At 40.5% G+C, this 13,399-nt stretch overlaps 1 long non-coding RNA gene and 1 pseudogene across 2 annotated transcripts in view; both read right to left on the bottom strand.

Moving 5' to 3' along the window:
* LOC122227547 overlaps positions 1–3,878 on the bottom strand; it is a 50,409-nt gene extending 46,531 nt beyond the window's left edge. For both annotated transcript variants that reach the window (XR_006206110.1, XR_006206111.1), the window contains exons 1-2: positions 3,793–3,878; positions 2,052–2,160 (exon numbers count right to left, since the gene is read on the bottom strand). This is a non-coding gene — a long non-coding RNA (uncharacterized LOC122227547). The remainder of the gene's footprint in view (positions 1–2,051; positions 2,161–3,792) is intronic.
* An 8,440-nt stretch (positions 3,879–12,318) lies between these two features.
* Positions 12,319–13,044, bottom strand: LOC122227432 (annotated as a pseudogene).
* Positions 13,045–13,399: the final 355 nt, after the last annotated feature.

The following is a 13,399-nucleotide window of genomic DNA, read 5'->3' as shown; positions in this document are numbered from 1 at the left end:
GTACAGTGGGGCTGAAGAAAGGAGGGATGGAAGAGGTCACCATCCCAGTCGGCTACGCCACCAAAGGGAGGTCTATGGTAATGAGAACAGTGACGTGGTTTCTCTGGGAATATATATGAAGTATGTGATTTTGGCCTCTACGTGAACCTGTGAGTCCACGTTCATGTGTGCAGGTGAATCGCACAAGAGAAATCCATGCACTCATGCATTCATTCTTCTGTTCATATTCATCAAATTAAATGAGCTTTTTAAAATGCCCCAAGTTCTGGCAGTGGGGGAGGGGGAAGATAAATAAGAGATCCTCCACCTGTAAGAGTCTGACTACAATTTGTTTACACTCTGTTGGAGACAAAGGAGTAAATGCTTTGCAGGTCTTGTTCTATGAGAAGTTAGCACCAAGCACTAGGAAACTTACCCAGGAAAAGAAAGAAGTTCTAAACAGGGAGTTTTTTCTCTGCAGGTTCTACAAATACATTTAGCTTCATATATTCCCCTTCTCAACCCCTCCCCACCCCAGGAATTCATTTGGAAATAGAAACAAACTTAGTGAGACCTTCACCCACCCCCACCCCCCTCCCCTGCCTTTTGACATGTGCTAAAAAGCCAGTACTATGTACTGGCTCTTTCCTCTCTTTTCCTCCACCAATTTCCAGCAAGCAAAATAAAAATGTCTTTGAGTTACAGCGTTTCCCCTTGTCAGTTGTGGTAGATTGTAGACTCCGAGGCACTGGCACAGGACCTAGCACACAGGAAAGCCTCAGAAAACGTAGTCCGAATGTTGTAAATTAGTGAAATGGTTTCATTTGTAGAAGGGAGATACCTCCTTCTCATTCTCGGTGCTATTGTGAGAGTAGCCTTACCATGAGCCTGGCCTTGAGAAGCAGTTCATACATGGTAGGTGGTATTGTTAATATCAATACTTAACAGTTTAGTGGATTATACGAAAACATTTAAAATATTTATTTTTGCTTTTACAGTAAAGAGAGAGAAAAAGAAAGAAAAACCATTCAGGCCATAATTAAAACCATGTGGGGCACTCCACAGCTCTGTTTTCCAGACCTCTGCAAGAGCACTACATATTGTTTCCTCCTTTTAGCCAAATTCCAAGATCTAAGAGTTACCCCCAGGAGAGAGCACGCCTTTCCAGGCAGTGGCCATTATCTTGCAAACCTCTGTTATCTAAACAAATTGTCTCCTTGTATCCACGTTTGGATTAGTAAATAACCACACCTGAGGACAGGGCAGTCAGGCCCTCTGCTATTTACAAAAGATTCCAGTCCCTTGGGTCACAGCCTAGTGCCTGAGGAACCCAAGCAAACCCAGCGTTTCCAAGGGCTGCCTCACTCAGGACTCACGACTTTGACTCCTTTGCCTCCCAGGCAATTGCTAACCACAGAATTCCCCACTGCCAGGTCTCCTGGCCAGTGTGCAAACCAGTGTGGTTCCCAGGTCTGATCCTAAACCAGCAGCTCACATCTTCCTTTGCTGAGATTACACTGTAAAGGCAAAGTCTGAGTCATCTGCAAATGCCACCGTTGGATTTGTTATTAGTATGGGAAGTGGATTATTTATTAGCATTTGTGAGAAACATCTGGACTGCCACCTCAAACTGGAAGACTTGATTTTACCCCTCACTCCAACTGTCACCAACAACAACGTTAGAAATGAGGCTGGACCCCAAAATCAAAGGCACATGCAAGGTTTTATTGGCGTTAGAGCTTGAGCTGAAGGGACACACAACAATAACAAAATAGTTATATGGGGGGTGGGAGGGAGGGCAGGGTGGGTGATGGATATTGAGGAGGGCACCTTTTGGGATGAGCACTGGGTGTTGTATGGAAACCAATTTGACAGTAAATTTAATATATTAAAAAATAAAAAATAAAATAAATTAAAAAAAATAAAAATAAAAAAAAATAACAAAAAAAAAATAACAAAATAGTTATGCTGGCCTCCTAGAACAGCAGGGATGTCCTACCTATGTAAAGAAACTTCCCTTAGGTTCCCATTCCCGCACAATATGCCAATGAGGGAAAGAAAAAGAAAAAAACCTTGTCTTGATTGGTTGGAAGGGCCTCGTTCTGATTGGTCAATATCTGGGTCCTCTGTATGAAGTCCAGCTGATGTATAGGGTCCCATTCTGGCCTCTTTCTCGTTCTGCTATGTAAAAGAAGGGGTTTAAACAATAACAGCCATCAGACAGTGCCTTAGGTGCATAATGTTTTTCAGTTTGCGCTTGTTCCCGTGGTCCCTGTCTTATGGCTACCCGGATTTTCATTTTGAAAAGCTGACTTCTGGGCCTGATGCTACAGTTCTCCCAGTTCAAAAACATCACCCACACAGTAGATACACAAGAAACAGTTTCAATTAATGAAGAAAATGTCATTGGGGTCTTAACCTGAATGAAGATATTTACCTATCTAGGTAGAAGATCATGCTTGGCCAGATAGACTCTCAGGCTACCTGTTTAGAAAGAAAACCTGTAAAGAAATTATACCTGGCAGGTAGTAGGCACTTTTTAAAGGTTTGATTCACAATGGTAGGGCCAGAGGGAACATGTGTGTATATGTGTGTGTGTGTGTGTGTGTGTGTGTATGTATGTGTGTGTATGTATATACATATATATGTATTCTTTATGTAATTGAAAATTTTTACGCATAAAAAAGACAAAAGGAAATATGACAAAATGCTAACGTATATTTTCATGTTGTGGAAATATATATTATGTCTGTTCTTTTCTATATTCTATATTTTTCAAAAAATTCTCAAAATTAAACAAAGAGGATGTTGCCTAGATTTGTTCATCTAGAGAATCTGGACTAAAGGGCACCAGAATTCTTTCATAAAGGCAGAAGTGGCTTCTGCTGATTCATTCATTCATTCATTCATTCATTCATTCATTCATCTGCTGGCTCTTTTTTAAAATATAGCCTGGGTCCTATATCCCTCACAACAACCTTAAGTGTCAGGTATTATAATAGTCATTTTACAAATGAAACCAATAAATGAGGTGCAGAAAAGTTAGCTAGCTCAAGATCACACAGCTGTATATACTGAATAGGGCTTCAAACCAAGCAACGCATCCCACAGCCCTCCTCTTTAACTACTATCATGATGAACTGGAACCACGGAAATTGCCATCATTGAATAGAGTACCTAGCATAGTCCTGTCTCCTGTCTTCTTCCTGGAATCAGAGCTGAGCCTAGGGAATTTTTATGTTTTCTCAAAGGCAGTGTTTCTGAACATTTGTTTTTTTCATTATCATGTCCCTTAAGGAGCCTTTTTAGACTTTTTTTATTTCCTAATTTCCCCCTCCCTGTAAACTTTTTTTTAATTAAGAAGTTTTTTTAATGTTTTTGTTTTATTTTTGAGAGACTGAGCGCTAGTGGGGGAGGGGCAGAGAGAGAGGGAGACACAGAATGTGAAGCAGGCTCCAGGCTCTGAGCTGTCAGCACAGAGCCTGATGCGGGGCTTGAACTCACAAACTGTGAGATCATGACCTAAGTGGAAGTCGGATGCTTAACTGACTGAGTCACCCAGGTGCCCCCCTGGAAACTTTTAATACTACAGATATACTGTTTACCTATTTATGTACTGGGCAGGGACACAAACCATTGTAGTATCTGGTTGTCTCATTCTCCAAGAACCAATTTTTACCTCCTTGGCAATAATGTCCTCTGCTAAGAATACAGGTTCTAAGGAAGCCGATATCAAGAATTTCTCAAGGCCTTTTATATTTCCACTGTTTATCCACCTGTTACAAAAACATGAAATGAAACAAAAGCTCCTACCTGGGCTGAAATCACAGGAAATACAGCATTGGAAGAATTTCAGTTTTTTTCTCCCCCACTTCTAAGGTGATGTGTTTGAGGGGTGGCTGCGGGTGTGTTCTGAGAGAATGGGGAATGTGGAACACCAAAGTAACTGCCTTGGAGCTGGGGATTCCAGTCGTCCTTATTACACGGAGTCAGTTTTCAATTATGTCCGCTAATGAGGTCCAGCAATAGGATGGGTAATTAAAATCCACAAAGAATTCCCAAACCTCATTTAGAAAACTATTTCAAGCTCCTTCTTGAGCCTGTGAACATGTAAGAACCAGACTGGGATAACTATTCATTTTCTTCTATTGTTTCCAGACTCAGATGGAATGGGAATAACAATCATGCCAGGTTCCTCTTTGTATTCATTTACTCAGGACCTTCTCTTTACCAAGCACTTTGTACGTCTCATTCACCAAGGTGTCTCGTTAAGCCCATAGGCTCTATATGTAATGAGTATCAATCATCCTTTCTATTTAAAGATATGAAAACCTACTTCCCCAAAGGGCTGGAAAATGGCAGAATCAGGGTTTAAGCTCAGGTGTTTCTAATTCCAAGTACATTCCTTTATGGTATCTTCAAAGCCTTATGAAAAAGTTAGACCTGGAAAATGTTCAATTCAATGGAATTCAGTGCATTTTGAATTGTTGATCAATTCAAATGTTAATAATTTCAGCTTTAAAGTTAGATTGATTGGATTTATTTTTTTCTAATCATGTCTCCATAAGCATTTCTAATGTCTCTTGTGTTTCTCTAATCAGTAAAACCATTGTAAGGAGGATTAGATGATACAATGTTTTCAAGCACCTAGTACTACATCTGCATCAAAATATCCTGTTTCCTGCCCCATCCATTAGCCCTTATATCATTTATTTGGCTTTTGTCCTATGCTGCCCTGCATTGTTACCTCTCAGTTTACAGTATCTGTCTGGCCTTCTTAGCCAAATTGTAGGAACTCTGGGATCACGAGCAGTTCTTATGAAGGTGGTCCTCAAATTTTCAAATTGGTATTTTTTTCAATGTATGAAACTGGATACACTACACATTGACACTCCGAAAATGATAGTTCTAAGCTAATTTTAGACTTCTACACATCACCCAATGAGCAAGGACTTGAACTCTCAAATGGTGGTGTCTCTTGCCAGGATGACGACCATTTTTGTTTATTCTCTTATATGCATAGTTTATTGCATTTGTCCTTCTAATTTTATATCAAGTGCAAAACAGTGACAAAAAAAGTGATAAATAAGATGGTGAGATGATAAAAGACATCACCTAAATGGCAGATCTATATCCTCAACTGAATGTTCATTGAACTTCAGCCTATATCTGCATTCAACTTTGGAGGATAAGAATAAAATGAAAGGTTATCATGAAACATTGGGAATCTCTTCTCAGGCTCTGCCAAAATGGACAGAGTGGTGGTAGGAGACATGAAGAAATCTTTAGGTTATGAATTGTCAGTATGTGTAAAAATCATTGCTATGACTCAAATGTCCAGAGGAGTTCAAGGCTGAGAGAACTATTGCCAAGAGTAAAGCTCACACTGATCCCTGGGAACACAGGCCAAAGTTCAATTTCCTTTGACATCATTTTTTTAACAAAAAAATAATACAATAAAATCATCATTGTAAACTCATACTCAATCTCCTACACAAGTGCATTTGCAAATCCTTTTTCACACAACGAAATGATTTTTTTTTTCTATTTACAAGATGCCATTTTTAGAAACTCAGTTCTTCAAGAGCAAAAATATCTGTTTTGTGCACCGATGTGCTCCAAGCACACAGATCCCTGCACAATCACTTAATAAATATCTACTGAATATAATTCAATTAAACTGAAGTTGAAAGAAGATATTACTTTATAAAATTACTTAGTATATTCCATATTCTCTGTGTTTAATAATCATGTGAGCCTTGTGTAACCCAGGAGTTTAAGAAAATCTAAAATGGAGAATACACTTAGGATTTTCTTATTTTAGGTCTTTGGGTCCAGATACATACTGAGTTAGGTTCTGTCTCGCATTACGTATGCAATATTCATCAAGTCATTAAACCTGAACCTGATTTAAAATAGATAAATAGTAACACAATTTATGTACCAAACTATTGATTTATTTATATATCCATCTCATGGTTAGGACAGCTTATAAGAATACATAAAATGAACCAAAACATATTCATACACATAAGTACTAAGAAAATATAGGTTAGATGAGAAGTTATGATAAAGAAAAAAGCCTCAGTTTTTTCATTTGTAAGTTAAGAAATGACACCAGCCACACAGGTTGATGTGAGTATCGCATGTGATATTAACTTGTTAAGGTTAACACAATTTTTTTTTTTTGAGAGGAAGAGCACGAGCGGGGGAGGGGCAGAGAGAGAGGGGGACACAGGATCAGAAGCAGGCTCTGCACTGAGAACAGTGAGCCCGATATGGGGCGCAAACTCATAAATCATGAGATCATAACCTGAGCCGAAGTCGGATGCTCAACCTACCTAGCCACCGAGGCACCTCAAGGTTAACACATTTTAAACCTTATAGCTGTTGTAGTCATAATCGTAATCTTAAAGGTGAGTAGCGTAACTTCATGTTTCTACTTACACACCACACCATTGGTGGCATTGATCTCCCCTTTCCACTGTAATCTTCACAATGGTTGTAGATGCTCAGTGGGTTTTCAGTACTGAGGGTGACACTGTGTTGTAGATTATCTGCAAACACGGCCAGCAACAACACTTCCTATTCCCACACATCTGCTGGGTCTCTCATCTAGAAGCAGTCTGTTTTCCTTTCTCTTAAATCTGGGAGGGCCTTGTGACTTGCTTTGACCAAGAGAATGAAACAGAAATAACACTGCACCAAGTTTTGTGAAGCATTGAAGCTTGTATTCTCACTCTCTGGGAGTCCTGAGACACCATGTAAAGGAGTCCATGTACCCTACAAGAAAGAGAAGCCATATGGAAAGAAATCGGCCTGGCCATCCCTGGCCATTCCAGCCACCCCAGCTGGAGCTTCAGACATGTGAGTGAAGCTAGCTGAAATCATCCAGCCCAGGTGAGCCATCCCAGCAAAAACCATATGGAGCAGAGATAAAGCTGCTGCCACCAAGTCCTGCCCAAATTGGAGAGTCATTAGCAAAAATATGGTTATTGTTATTTTAAGCCACTAATTTGGGGGATGTTCCCTAGTCTGCAATTGATCAACAGGGGGGTTTTCCCTGGGCAGAACTCTAGCCTCAGAAGGGGCTATCCAATAGAGACAGTTTTGTCTCAGTTTTTATCTCATGTCCTGAGCAACTTCCTCTTTATTTTGTCAATTGCCACTCCACTACCTGTCCTATCTGCTATCCATGGGTTTTCTTTTTTTTTTTAAGTTTGTATTTTTATTTTGAGAGACAGAGAGTACACAGGGGAGGGGCAAAGAGAGAGGGAGAGAGAGAATCCCAAGCAAGCTCTGCACTATCAGCACAGAGCCCGATGTGGGGCTCGACCCCACCACTTGAGCCAAAATCAAGAGTTGAATGCTTAACTGATTGAGCCACCCAGGCACCCCACTATTATCCATGGATTTTCAAGGAAGATCAGTGATGTTGTACAAAAGACCTTAATGCCCTCAGAGAAGACTACCAGATGTGAATATTAGGTAGGTGGAGATAACATGTAAAATTCCTTTGTTTGGCAATAGAGAAATGAAAAGACGGGCCCTTTATAGACCAAATACTAGAAATCGGATATCACAGTGGCTTGCTTGCATTAGGCAAGAAGGAAGGAAAGAAGAAGGAAAATGACATTAGTCAGTCTCAGTAGCCCCCAATGAGATATTGGTATTGCACAGGAAATACAACCACACTTCCCTTATAAAATGATAAAGAAGATTAACACACACACAAACATGCCCTTTTTATTCCCAGTTTTAATGTATTGTACAATCAATATTTTAATGACAAGGAAAAGAATAAAATAAGCCACAATCAACTATCTCCATTTGCCAAGTTCCTTTCCAGTCATTTTCCATGCCCATTAACTGTAAGCCCTTATTTTTAGCTGGTTAATTATCCAACTTCTCTTGCACAGGCCCAAAGACCAATATGAACCCAAAGCAATGAGGGAGGCAAGAAACGGAAAAATAAAGGAACTGTGCTCTTTATCTCCATGGAGTCATGGAGTGAAGGTGTTAATGGTTAATTTATCTCTTCATTTATTCAGTCAATGAACATTATTGCAAGTATTTTAAGTACTTTCCATTTCTTAACATTCTTCAGCTGTGTAATTACTTGTTCATTGGTCTTCTGCCCAATTAGACTGTAAGCTATACATGACCAGATCTGTTTTATCTAATTCACTACTGTTTTTCCAGCATTTAATATAATGCTTAGCACTTCAGAGGCATTAAGTAAATATTTGTTGGATTAAAGCAGGAGAATTGCAAGTCTAGAGAACACATTTACCAAACTAGAGATGGAAAGGAAGAAGTAAGAAGAAATGGTGGTTGTTAAATTAAATAGTGTCTGAGAGTCTATATATTAAAATGAGAGCATGCTTGCCCTAATGTACTTTAAGATGAATGTGGTCTATTTGATTAATGCTGCTAGTTAGAATTTGGGTCTTCTGGAAAAAAAATAATGAAACCATCTCCGGAGACATTGTGTATTCAGTTCATTTAATATTTATATTGAACTTCTTAACTCAGCATCCTCAAGGAGACCAAAAATGATCATTGCAATGTGCAGAGTGATACTCTGGAGGATGGGGTAAGAGCACTCCCCACTCTCCCAGTCCCAGATAAATCAACCGTAGATTGAGTTAAATATAGGTGCTCTCCTAAGGGGTGGAGTGAGTACTCCAGATATTCAGAAAAGAAATATCCTTTCTTTTCTTTTTAATTTTTTTTTAACGTTTATTCATTTTTTTGAGAGAGAGGGAGACAGCGCGAGCAGGGGAGGGGGACACAGAATCTGAAGCAGGCTCTGGGCTCTGAGGTGTCAGCACGGAGCCCGACGCGGGGTATGAACTCACGGAGGGTGACATCATGACCCGAGCTGAATGAAGCCAGACGCTCAACCAACTGAGCCCCCGGGCGCCCCAAGAAATATCCTTTCTTATCTCTTTCTCCATAAGACTTCAGCCCAGGCTTAAAAAGGAGGTTTGCTCTTACAAGGAATAATAACCATATAAGTTAGGGTAGAGGTCAAAAAGGGACCCGCAAATTCAATGGCTTAAATAAGATACAATTTTATCTGCTCTCTCATAATAGTCTACAGGTAGGCAGACCAGGTGAGGAGACAGCTGTGCTCTAACAAAATAATTGAGACCTACTTTCCTTCTATCCTGTTGATTCATCATCCTCTACTAGAGCAGTACTTTTCAAATGTTAATGTGCATTTAAATCACCTGAGGATCTTGCTAAATGCAGATTCAGTGGGCCTAGAATGGGGCCCAAGATTCTGTATTTCTAAAAAGCATCCAGGTAAGGGGGTTACCCGCTGGCTCAGTTGGAAGAGCATGTGACTCTTGATCTCAGGATCATGAGTTTGAACCCCACGTTGGGGGGGGGGGGGTTACTAAAATTAAAAAAAAACTTAAAAAATCATCATAAAGAAATAAAAAGGATCCAGGTGATGCTGATGGTGCTAGTCCAAGGATTATACTTTGGGTAGCAGAGCCCTAGAGCACTGTCATTATCTGCGTGGTCAAAGCTGGGTGGCTGGCACATCTTGTTTACAGTTCTCAGGAAGGAAAAAGAGGACAAGTCCAGGGCAAGAAGTTTCCTTTCAGCAAACAATGTGGAAATAATATACACACCTTCTGTTTACATTAAAAAGTTAAAGCCTGGGCGGCTAGCAAATGTGCTTAATCTCTAGCTGGCAGCCACATTACCAGCAACAAAGTGTGGAATAGAGGGGAAAGGCGCGATCACCATGGGGAAGGGAGAGACCGGATACTGGGGAACAGTTAGCAGCCTGCACCACAAAAACCAAGAAGGCAGGAGCTTCTATTTAAGCAATAGGATGAAATGAAGCACCAAGAAGTAGGATGTATGAGCTAGGTGTTATTCTGACACCCGTGAAGATAGTTTTAGCGAAAAGCTGTTGGATCAGAAGCCAAGGGGCGGTGAAAGCCTTCCATGTTGTTTTTAACTCCTGGATCGTTTTGCCTGAACAACCTCTGTGACTTGTTCCTGGGGGTCCTGAAAATATGACAGGTAAGTGAGAACAACTCAGAGACTTTTAGAGACACTGGGTAGATTCTGATACCTACCTGCGGTTTGAGAAAATAAATGTAAAAAAAATCAAGAACATAACTAAGGAAGACATTAGGCCAAATGTTAAGATAATTCTAGCATAAATTAGGAACTTCTGGAATTATTTAACATGAACTTATATCCCTATGACTATCAGTTTACCCAGGACCTCTATTGAAATTTATGTGTTTCTGACAGCATCAGAAACATAATTCATTGTCCACCCTCTGGATAGACAAATTTTCTTAGAACCTTCAGCTGACTATTAATTTTAGGAGTGTCCAGTAAAGAAAATTACATAACCTTTTCTGATATCCCCACCCCATTTCAACATTTAATTATCCTGTAGTTTTTAATATTTATTTATTTATTTAATTGAGGGGGAGGGAGAGAGGGAGGGGGGGGAGAGTAAGCCGGGGAGGGGCAGAGAGAGAGAGTGAGAGGGAAATCCCAAGCAGGCTCCACACTATTACTGCAGAGCCCGACATGGGGCTCCAACCCACAAAACTGGGAAATCATGACCTGAGCCAAAACCAAGAGTTAGACACTTAACCGAGTGAGACACCAGGCACCTCTAATTATCTTCTATTTTCACAAGATCCCTTTTGTATCTAATCTAGTTGAAGTAACTACTTTGGAACTCTTCTGAGATTGAAAGTGGCATTGTTAAAATTATGCCAGGACAATAGATGGGCTCAGGTCATGATCTCACGGTTCATGAGTTTGAGCCCCGCGTCAGGCTCTGTGCTGACAACTCAGAACCTGGAGCCTGCTTCAAATTCTGTGTCTCCCTCTCTCCCTCTGCCCCTCCCTCACTTGTGCTCTATCTCTCCCTCAAAAATAAATAAACATTTAAAAAAAAGAGAGAAGGGGTGCCTGGGTGGCTCAGTCGGTTGGGCGTCCAACTTCAGCTCAGGTCACGATCTCACGTTCCGTGAGTTCGAGCCCTGCATCGGGCTCTGGGCTGATGACTCAGAGCCTGGAGCCTGCTTCCGATTCTGTGTCTCCCTCTCTCTCTGCCCTTCCCCCGTTCATGATCTGTCTCTCTCTGTCTCAAAAATAAACGTTAAAAAAAAAAAAATTAAAAAAAAAAAAGAGACAAAATGTTGTGAACTATGTACACTTTTTTGTAGGAAAAAAAAACAAAAAAAACCCAACTACTTGAGGATCACTTGCCCTGAAGTCACAGTATGCACATAGAACATTGTAGATATTTCTCTAGCAAAAAAAGAGAAAAACTCAGTGTGTTATATATTTCCATTTATGCTTTTCTTTTAAATGAAGGAAGCATACAACTGGTTGAGATATTCAGAAAATAAATAAGATCCTTTCTTATCTTTTTTCACATGACTCTGGCAGACATTAAAAAATAGATTGTAAACTCTGGTCCATTGTGACCATAAAGCTTATTGCATCATTTGGTAATTCCTATGTAGGATTCTGTTACCAGAAGAAGCAGGGAGAGTAAGAGTGATGGGCGGACAAAAATACAAATACTATCATACTGGACAAGTGATAAAAGCTGTTAGAGTGGTGTGGAATGTGTGTGGAACTTACCCCAGTGATATTGGCAGTCTGAGCAGGAACTGCCCTCCAAGATGAGAGTTTGGGTTGTGTCTGGAGAGGAATGTTATATGGAAGGTGTTAACTCAGAATCACATAGCCTAGAGAAGTATGAAAAAAAAAACATTATGCAGGAAAGGGAGCTAAGAAAAAAATCAAATGCAGCCTTAAGCCACAGAGACTCAAATGGAAGCATAAATATGGTAATGCATAAGATAAAGACAGTGAAGTGAGAAATGAGGAACTGACTGGTCAAGGTCAGGCATTTCTATATATGACTTTTTAAATATTGCACATCGGGTAGAGAATTTTTCTTTCAAATGTGGGTTCTGGTTTGTTTCACCATAGTGGAAAATACTCCTTAATTAAGTTGCAAGGTACCAAATAAGATGTATTTGTCATTTTTTAATATCTAACTTATTTGTTACTCTTAGAAAATCTCATTTTTAACATTTTTTATTATTTATTTATTTATTTATTTGAGAGAGAGAGAGAGAGAGAGAGAGAGAGAGACAGAGCATGTGAGCAAAAGCAGGGGAGGGGAAGAGAGACAGGGAGAGAGAGAATCCCGTGCTGTCAGCATAGACCCTGATGTGGGGCTTGAACTCATGAACCGTGAGATCATGACCTGAGCCGAAATCAAGAGTCAGATGCTTGACCAACCTAGCCACTGAGGTGCCCCAGAAAATCTCATTTTTGACTTGATTCAGAGGTAGAAAATCTCAGAGAAGACAGCCTCCATCTCTTGGCAATCTGTTCCTGGTGGGTTTGTTTGGCCTCCTTCATTCTCTTGACCAAAAATTTAGTATACTCTGCAACGTCTTTCTTATTCTTCCTAGTACACTGTTTCTTTAGAGCAATATGCCAACACCTGTGTTGGGGGACACATGGGGTAACAAGACTGAATCTTGGGCACTTTGGTTCTAGGTTTCTTACCTTCTCTGTGTAGCGGCTTCCTCACAACATACTGGTGGACATCATCTTCTTTAGAGAGATTGAAAAGTTTGCAGATTCTGCTAGCTCTTTTGAGCCCCAGGTGACGAGACACAGTAGTATTAGTGAACCCAGGAATATCCTTCTCCCCTTTTTTACAATGACCAAGTTGAGAACATTGAGATGGGCATCCACAATGCAACCCTGAACAGATTTACATTTTTTTCTCCAGTCCTCCTTGCTCTGTAGAAGTCAGCAGCAGGTGGACATAGCCAAGGGTCAAGACACCCTGCTTCATGGAGAAGCCTTGTTTTTCATTGCCACCACTGACTCAGACCACATAACCCTCCATTCTTCACCCAGAGCGTCAGCAGCAACTTCTGTGGGCATACATTTCTCATAAAAGGTAGGAAGTTTGTGTTCATCATCCACTTCAGTGAGTTTCTGGCAGCCAGTAGCTGGGAAAGAGATGTTCATCTTCATCCTGAAGCAGCCCACTGCCTCCGAGGCACCCTGAAAGAGAGCATGAATTTGTCATTTCAAGGAATTATAAACCATGTCTTGAGACAGGAGGTCACTTCTCTAGACTCCCTACTGCCTGAGCGAGAGGCATGAAACCAGCAAGGAAGACACTAGGAGGCAACACTGGTGGTACTGTGGAGGAGAGCTGCACTTGAGTGTTCAGCCTTTCTGTGCTCTATCTAATGCCACCGACACTATCAATAACCTTTAAATGTGCTGCTTCCCAGCAGAGTTGTGATGTGCGATAAAGCTTTGTTGGATGAATGGATGATTGGTGTTTTTATGTCTTTGTCCCCCCCCACCCTTCAAATGTAAA

This window comes from Panthera leo, chromosome C1 (assembly GCF_018350215.1).
Source record: "Panthera leo isolate Ple1 chromosome C1, P.leo_Ple1_pat1.1, whole genome shotgun sequence".
Lineage (NCBI taxonomy): Eukaryota > Metazoa > Chordata > Mammalia > Carnivora > Felidae > Panthera > Panthera leo.
This window is presented reverse-complemented; position numbering and strand designations above follow the sequence as displayed.